Here is an 8,755-nt window from a genome sequence, read left to right as displayed (position 1 = left end):
CTTCCTTGTTTGTGAATCAGAGGCCTCTGCAGTCACACTTACCTTCTAAGACTGTGCCTCATGGGATGACCATGTTTAGCTGAGGATCGTTTCCTAGGAGTACTGAGCCCGTGGGAAGCAGCCATGCCACTGTGGTCTATACAGCTGCACACTCCATTTTCTACTTTTAAGGCATCTTGAGTATTACTAGCCCTACTGAGGGGTTGCTCTGTGGGTACCACATACACCTCTGGAACTTCAAAGTTCTAAGGCTCAACAGCAACACAACACAGATAAGTGGGTCTTAAAATATGGTCTTTGTTCTGGCTTTGGGTTCAGAGCTATGAAATTGCTGGATGATTTTCAGTCTAGCTTTGTGCTCTGAGGTTTGTAGCAGACCACTCGGAAGCACCCTAATCTCTGGATATTTCCTGACCTAGGTCCCTAGGTACTTAGTTCATTCCAAGAGACATTCTCTCTCAAGATGGTGCCTTACTACTGTTCTCTGAATCATACCTGTGACTACGTGAGAGTCCCTCCACTGCTGTCTGTCTGCTGGAGGAACCACTGTCTACCACAGCCTGCAATGGCATTTGAGGCTTGCAAGGGCTTTGGCTTCACTGGATTTACTATTTGGAAGCAGCTTGGAAGGCCCTTCCTCCTTCAGGATGCTGCATGGCTTACGCCATGTTTTCTTGCTTCTGCGTGTCTTTGTTTTGGCTGTTTCTACCCCCTTTCCCTTCATTCCTGGATCATGAGAGGTTTTCCTCCATGTCTGCCTCCAGGATAAAGTCTCTTTTTAATTATTATGAATCTCTCCTCCATTGGCTTCCATAGAAGCACTCTTTCATCTTCCATCTTACTCAGATGTCTCACAGGTAAAGCACTCAGAAAACCAACCCATGTACCAATCAGTCAGTCAGCCAGTGGGTAAACTCACAAGTGCATGTGTGCTTTCCGTTTCTGTTGCTGTGACAAACACCAGGACCAAAAGCAACTGGGGAAGAAAAGGTTAATCTAGTCATAGGCTTCAGGCCACTATCTCTCACTGAGGGAAGTCAGGCCAGGAACTCAAGCTAGGAACCACAGAGGAATCCTGCTTACTGCCTCATTCAGCTACCTTTCTTCTACAGCACTGACTCACCTGTCTAGGGACAGTGCTGCCCACAGTGGGCTGTGCCCTCCCACACTGATCGTACTTTATTTCACTGTTTGGTCTTTAATATTAAAGAGTGGTGTACTGGCTTGCTCAGCTAGCTTGCCCACACAGCCCCGTTTGGTTCGAGGTTCCCCATCGCTTTCCCCTAGAATCCCTCTGCTGGGACTATACAAAGCCCCTATGTTGCTAGGCATTTTACATAACTTGCGGGGCAAGCACTTAACCCACCAAGCTGTGTCCTTCACCCATAAGGACACATCTTAAAAATAAAACTAGTCCATGTGCATAGTGATTAGCGATGCTGAAACCATTTTAGAAGTATGCTCCATAAATGACAGTTGTTCTTAGAGATAAGTCTGCTTTGTCTCTATGAGAGTCCTGGAAGCCAGTGAGGAGGACTCACTCCATTTTCAGTTTTTCTAGGACTGTGTGACCCTTACCTCACTAGCCAGTTTGCTTTGTGATTGTCAAAGAAACTAGCATTCAGACTAGTAAGTGTGGAAACGGTTTTCAGAGGTTTTAAAATAAAGTATGTTATATATCGTCAATAACTGTTGCTATAGAAGTTGCTTGAGACCCTTGATGTCACGGCAGCTAAACACCCGCGGTAACTGCTGGCTACTGTTAAGGTTTGGCCGCTTTCTACCTTTATACTTTGTGACTTTGCCAACTTCTCTTTCACTTTACTTTCCTGTCACATCTTTCTGGTGCGGGCTCACTTACAGGCAGAGGGCTGTTTACCTGTTGAGGGAGGCGACCTGGCTGGGGGTGGGGAGTGGGGTGGAGTCCTTGACCCAGTCGGGCAGCTGGAAGCCCTGAGAGGCCTGTTCCATTGCTCTAGCAAGGTGGGTTTTGATAAGAAGAGACAGCCCATAATTTTAAAGCTTTATTATAGAAACGTAGGGGGAAAGAAACGAGATAGAAAAGTAAAGAGAGAAAGAAGAGATAGAGAGGTTAGAGCTGGCCGTGGCCACGTGGAAAGAGAATGAAGAGAGGGAGTAGGGGGACAAGAGACAAGAAAAGAGGACAAAAGAGAAGAGACGAGAAGAGAGGACAAGAGAAGAGAAGAGAAGAGAAGAGAAGAGAAGAGAAGAGAAGAGAAGAGAAGAGAAGAGAAGAGAAGAGAAGAGAAGAGAAGAGGGAAAGGGAGGGGAAGGAAAAGGAGGGGAGGGAAGAGAGAGAGAAAGAGAGAGAGAGGGAGGGGAGGGAAGAGAGAGAGAGGAGAGAGAGAGAGGAGAGGAGAGGAGAGAGAGAGAGAGAGAGAGAGAGAGAGAGAGAGAGAGAGAGAGAGATCACATATCACACAGCCCCTTTTATAGTCTGCCCTACCTGGCTGTTGCCAGGTAACTATGGGGGTGGAGTCCAGCCAGAACACTAGGGGCCTGGGGCGTGGCCGTATGTGACTGATGGTCCCAGGGTTATGTCCAACACCTTCTTCTGCACAGCATCCCTGGGAAGCGGGAGATCCTCTGCTTCTCCCTACCCCGCCCCCCCCAGCTTTCTGTAATGGTCAGGATATGCGTTCATTTCTGCGCTGCCTGCTTGGCATATGGGCCATATATATTTTTTCCTCTTGGACTGTCTGGAAATCCAACTGTCTTCTTTTTCACAAAAGCCAATGATGACAGCCTGGCCACATGCCAAGGTCTCTCTCGCTTTTCTTTCTTTTTGGCCTGGTTATTAACTCTAAAGAATCTATCACATGTAGTTCATTAGGCAAATGCTATCAACTAAAAAGAGTTAAAGCTGTGAAAAAAAATTTTTTTTCAGGGCAGCAGAAAAGAGTCTGCTCACTGGCTAAAACAAAACAAGACAACATGAGTTGTTCTGACTCGTAGATCTAGACAATGGGCACTGTAATGCTTGTAATAGAACCCAGCTAACAGCAAGAGGGGGCGGGGCTTTCCTTTCACGGTGCTTTCCATGTTTAAGACAAAGTCAGAGGTGAATTAAACATTTTCATAAAAGTCACAATCGATGACCCCAAGACTTACGACTAAGTTGCTTGTCTCAGGGAACATTTAGAAGAGAGACATAGAGAACTAGAGAGGGGCTCACGCCCTGGCCCTTGACTCTGCAGCCGCTGAGGGAGGGAGGAGAGATTCAGGCTTCGTCTAGTCTGAGAATGCGCCCTTCTCTTTTTGTGAACAGAAAAAATTATCTTTCTCTAGTCCAAATTATTGCTAAAATGCATCTACTGTCCTGTGGGATGTGGGTGGCTTCGGGCTTTTATATCTGTCCTTATTAGAAGGGACTTATGACAATTACTTCAACTCAGCCGCTTTGAAAGGGCCAGAGGACACTGAGAACTTAGTCAAGTTTAATAGGAAACAGAGATTTGCCTCCAAGGGCGTTGTGCTCCGTTACTGGGAAGACTACGGAGGAGAGAGCATGTGGGTTATAAGAGAACCCAAGATAAATTTAGAACACTCTATATTTTGGTAAAATCCAGACAAGAAATAGAGGATGAAAACAAGTCCAGGCCAGGGTGAGTCAATGATACCATGGGTTAATTTCTTTCCTGCCTTATCCAATTCTTCTTTTTATTAATTCTTCCAGGTCCTCGGAAAGTTTTTTTTTTTTTTTTTGGCCTGAAGCTACGGTTACATGCATGGCGGAACACTTCTGTGCACGCTTGTTAATAGGAAGATCTGTTGTGGTAAAGATTGACAGGGGTGAGCTGAGGTGCGTGGGAGGCAGAGGCAAGAGCTGCTCCTTGGCTTTGTTCTGTCGTTAATGGGGAACAGACATCAAAACACCTCCCGAAATGCCCATTTACCTCAATCAGATTACGTTGGGCATTACAGCATCCTTTACTCTGCCTTTATCCCAGGAGTATGAATGCGACTCTTTGAAGAAGCCACCAGCACTCCCACAACGCCCCTTACTCGTCGAAGACTCGTCTGAACCGGAGCATGCTCCAGCGGTGCACATGCATCAGTGGGGTTTTGACCAGAATTTCAGTTTGCCCAAATGTTAGCCAGGTCTTTTATGTAGCAAGAGAGAATTCTTTATGACAATGGCTTTTACTTAGTGTTGAAGTACAAAAGAGGGGTTGCATGATCCATTTTAATTGAGTAACTCACGTCCTTTAAAACACGAAAATTTACTTAAAAATCGGAGCTATGCCTTTTTCCCTGTTTACTGTGTTTTCCTACATAGAATTCCCTCCCCCCAATGGTATTTACTCAATAAAAGGTCACTTTAAGGATTAGAGATAAAGCAAACAATATAAAGAATGTGATATGGGGAGGTGAGTATATTGTTCAGCAGGAAGAGAAGCTTGCCGTGCTGTATATAATGTGAACTTGAGTTCCAAATCTCCCAGACCTACATAAAAGCCAGATGTTGTAGCATCTGTCACTGCAGAGCTGTAGTTGGGAGATGAGATAAAACCCAGAGAATCTATAGGAGCCCTGGACCAGCTAGTGTGGCATTTACGGCAGAAAAGAGCAAACAGACATTGACTCTGGGGTGCTGGCAAGATTGCACACTGAGCTGAGACCTGCATGTGTACCCAAACTCACACACATTAACGGTCACACACACACATGTTGCACACACACACACATATTGAACATTTATATTTTTTATTAGATAATGTTTTCAAACTGTAGAAAGATTTAAAATGTCAAATTATAGAGTAAGATGTTTTCTAATTATGTGGTGGGTCAGACTATGACTCAGTAAGCTCCAATTTGTGATATAAGCCAATAACGGTCCATCAGAGAGACTATAATCTGTAGACAAATAGCTGAAATGATTTGTTTGGGTGAATCCAGCACATATTTTTCCATTTTGTAAGTTTGCTTAACTTGATTGTAAATACTGCTTTCCGGGCATTTACTGAAATCACATATATTAAGTTTATAGGTGGTTATTTGCATAGGATGTCTGCTGCTTACTTTGAGGTATTTCAGCTTTAAGATGTACAAATCTCATTGCTCTTCTAAGCCAAAGCGAGCAATTGACAGATACAAGGACTATGAGGCAACAATTTAAAAACTATCGGAAACTTAGAAAAGTCTTCCTGCTCTCTCCTGAGTCAGTCTCCTGGCCCATGTTTGGGGTGCTCCCTTTCATCCTGACTAGAGCATTTATATGCAGTTTAAGTCAGTTCAAAGTGACTGCGGGTGGCAGGAGGCTTCAGGCTGTTAGGTGGAGATTACAATTAAGTTCTTGTTTTCCGTACAGAAAGGACCAATTGTGGAGTGCATCTACAAGAGTCTGGGTTATGTATGAGGCGGATACCCTCGGATTGGCTGGGTTGCCTTTGAAGGGCTAGAGAGATTGTAATGTACGCCTTATTAACCTTTTTTTTTTTTTTAAAGAAAAAAGGTATTTCATAAATTATCACAAGGCGAGAGGCTGAAATTCTCATTTCTTTTTCAGATATGCTTATTTTAAGATTGACAATATAAGTCACGATGCACTTAAAACAGCAGAAGACGGTCCAGACTGTGGAGATGGGGTCGGCGGCAATTTCCTTTAATTCAGATTCAGGCTAATTCACCGAATCATAATTTCCAACGTAAGGTTTTAGATGTTTTAAAGTTTTGGCAGTCAGCATGCTAAGAACAAAATGGGAGGCACTATTTAACAGTACAACGTATTGCTTTAAGCACATAGGTGCACAGAATACTAAGTAAAAATATATTTGTTACATTTGAGCGCGGAATTGATTTAAAAATATAATCAATCCTAAAAGTATATATTTTTAGTTTTTTTTTTTTTCTGCAATGCCTTTAGCTTTTTGGAACTTCATTCGGCTGTAGTCTGTATCCTTCTTGGACTCCTGCAGGAAAGATATGAAATAGAGAAAGAAGGGACCCGCCTGTAGAAGCAGGGTGGTAGAAAGCCAGGGCAGATCATCACCAAGGCTGCAAAGCATCATGGTAGAAATCCAGAGCAGACCATGCTCAAGGCCGCAAAGCATCATGGTAGAAATCCAGAGCAGACCATGCTCAAGGCCGCAAAGCATGGTGGTAGAAATCCAGAGCAGATCGTTGCCAAGGCTGCAAACGTCCAAGAAGTGGAGGTCAGCGGGTAAAGAAAGCAGACAAGTCCAGCACCATGAAGTTGAAAAGAGCGCACGTTGCATCTGGCAGCTTGGAATTCATTGGTGATCTTCCTGAACGCGCGCTTTGTGGAATGGTGTGGTTGGAAACAGTTTGCTGAGGCTGGAAGAGAAAATGCAAATTGGAAAATTAGAGGCAAAAGAGCAGGTTACATTTTTTAAGCCCTGATGGGGAGTAGGGGAGCAGGATGGGAGAGGAAATTACAGGGAGAAGAGAGAGCACTGAGGAAGAAAGGCAATTGAGAATGTTTACACAGAGAGGCTAAGCCGCGGTATGTGTGTGTGTGTGTGTGTGGCGGGGGGGGAGGCTAATAAGAAGGTGAGAGAGCAGTGATCTGTAACACTGGTTGTGACTCAGTGTCCAGTCACGCTCAGAAGCACCTATTTGAATTCTGTTTAAAAAGAATTTCATAACGCTATGAAGTTCTGTTTCGTATATTGACTCATGGGCTACAAGATGGCTCGGCATGGCGTGTGAAATACTTCCTGTGAAGCTTTAGGATCTTTGTTCCATCCGCAGAAACCGCAGAAGAGGCAGACTCCTAACAGCTGTCCTCTGATGTCCATGTGAGCACCAGGGCATGTGGACACTCGTACCCACTCACATTCACCATAGATACGGGAATCACACACACACACACACACACACACACACACATTCACCATAGATTCGGGAATCTCTCTCTCTCTCTCTCTCTCACACACACACACACACACAAATACAAATACAAATAAATAAAATGAATTTGCAATGCATGCTCCTGCATTTGATGAAGTATCACGGGCAAGAAAAAAGCAGTTATTTAATTCATTCTCATAATCTTCAAATTCTAATTCAAGTGTTTGGAACACTTGTACGAAAATAATCACAGGCATGCATTAAATCTATTATTTTCTTGCGTTTTATATTCTCCTTTCTGATTTTTCCTTTCTCCACACTTAGGTAAGTCTTTTCATTCTATCTGTTATTTTTATTTTTCAAAGGTCAGTGATTTTTTGATGAATAATTGTGGCAAAAGTCCTCTGTTAGATATGGAAATATAAAATACACATTACTAAATAAAGAAACTGTTTTTTTTTCCCTTCTATGAATAGTTTTGTGTATGTGCGAGTGGTGTGGGACTGGTCTTGAACTTACAACCTTGCACATGATCTGCTTCTAAGCTACATCCCCAGACCCATAAGTACTTCTGCTTTAAAAAAAAAAGGAATTTAATTTGTGGATACATTCATGCATAAGAACAGTATTTACATTGTTGTTAAGCCCTCGCTTCCCCCAGTTCCTTCCATGTTTGACCCTCTGCCTCTTACATTTATGACATCTTCTCTAATTATTATTGTTTTACACACACACACACACACACACACACATCAAAAGAAGGTAAGAGGAGAGAGGGTGAAATTCACAGCATTTCACAATAAGATATATGTCTCATTGAATTCATTTAATGTTGCTTATATGTATGTGTTTTGAGCTGACAGTTTGGGATTGAATAACCCATCAGGGGGTTCTTCTCTTGAGAATACAAATTCTCCCTTTCTTAGTAACCATTGGTATCACTTTATAGTTCTTCATCTGGAGGTGGTGTCTTCTGAGACTTCCCCCATTCTCATTGGCATGTCACCTGGTGCTGTCATTGTGCATGCCTTGTTCATGTAGCCACAGTGTTGAGATCTCATGGGTGCGGCTTCCTTGTCATATAGAAAAGACACAGTCTTGCCCCAGGTGTTCTGATCCTCTTGCTCTTCCCACTGTCTCTTCCATGGTGTTCCTAGAACCTTGTATGTATGTAGGGATTCTATTGTATATATATCCATTGTGATGGGCCACCCCGTAGCTAGTTTGCTTTCTGCATTTTAACCAGTGTGGATTCCTGAGGTTTTCTCCATCTGCTGCAAAATAAATTGTTGTTAATGAGGGACAGAGGCTGCACTGAGCCATGGATATAAAAATAGGCATTTATAATACAGTTGGGAATTACACTGGTTTAGGAAAGTGGCAGTTGTAGGGTCTTCTCTTCTGTCTGTAACCTCACGCGCCATGACTAGTTGGCTAGGTGTACAGGAACAGGCACCAATGCTCTCCAAGCTTTGAGCCCACTTAGACAGCTGTTGGTTATTCTCAAGATATAAATGCCAGTATTGCACTATCAGCGGTATCTTTCCCAGATGGTTATCTCTGTAGTTCGTAAGCATTATAGCTAACAGTGGAAACTAGGAAAGTTAAAGGGACTGTGGCAGGTAAGCTCTAGAGAGGGGAATAGTAAGATAGGTAGCATAGGAAAATGGGGTGGCTTTTACTGGGGAGGAGGAAGAGAAGGCAAATCCAGAGAGGAGGAAAGGAGGGCAATTAGTTATGTGTGTGAAGTTAACTTGTGTGCTTTACAGTTTCCCTGGAATATAGGAAGGCTCTGTTTTACTGATGGTAGGAAAGGCAGTGTGGACAACACAGATCGGTCCCCTTGTCTTTTTTGTATCTTATTAGCCTCTGATGAGACCAAACAATAATGTCTCCCAACGTATAAGGCATGATTCACGCA

The sequence above is a fragment of the Apodemus sylvaticus genome, chromosome 17 (assembly GCF_947179515.1).
Source record: "Apodemus sylvaticus chromosome 17, mApoSyl1.1, whole genome shotgun sequence".
NCBI lineage: Eukaryota > Metazoa > Chordata > Mammalia > Rodentia > Muridae > Apodemus > Apodemus sylvaticus.
This window is presented reverse-complemented; position numbering follows the sequence as displayed.